Source organism: Octopus bimaculoides, chromosome 9 (genome assembly GCF_001194135.2).
Source record: "Octopus bimaculoides isolate UCB-OBI-ISO-001 chromosome 9, ASM119413v2, whole genome shotgun sequence".
Classification (NCBI taxonomy): Eukaryota; Metazoa; Mollusca; class Cephalopoda; order Octopoda; family Octopodidae; genus Octopus; species Octopus bimaculoides.
In genome coordinates, this window is record NC_068989.1 from 44,458,147 (window position 1) to 44,458,762 (window position 616).

Genomic DNA, 616 nt, shown 5'->3' on the forward strand with positions numbered 1-616 from the left:
ATATATATATATATATATGTATGTATATATGTGTGTGTGTGCGTGTGTGTATTCTATATGTGTGGGTATACACACACGCACACAGATATATATATGTACACATACACACACGTATACGTACACACACACACACGCACACGCACAGTTATATATATAGTACAGTCACATAGCTATATATATATATGTACACACACATACGTACACCCTCTTCTATCTTCTTCAGCAGCAGGTATGATTTTTAAGTAGTCAAATATGTGCGAGATGTACAATATAATATACAACATATATATATACATATATATATACAAGAATAAGGGCAGGGAATCGTCAATTAATAATAGAATTAATAATTAACAATTTTGCCAAGTAGTTCAGTATGAAAAAACCTTTATCGGTAAAACCATTTATCATCATAAATATACAGGAATTAGCATTGAGTTGCTTCTCCAACATACTGAAAATTTAGAAATAGCAGTCAAAGAACTACTGATTCTAAACTACAAATTTTTCTCTAAGCGGATGGCGATATTTATGGCACACATAGAACAAAAAACCGGAGGGAAAAGCATAAACAAAACAAGTCTTTAGTTAACCATGAAACGATCGTATCCGATTA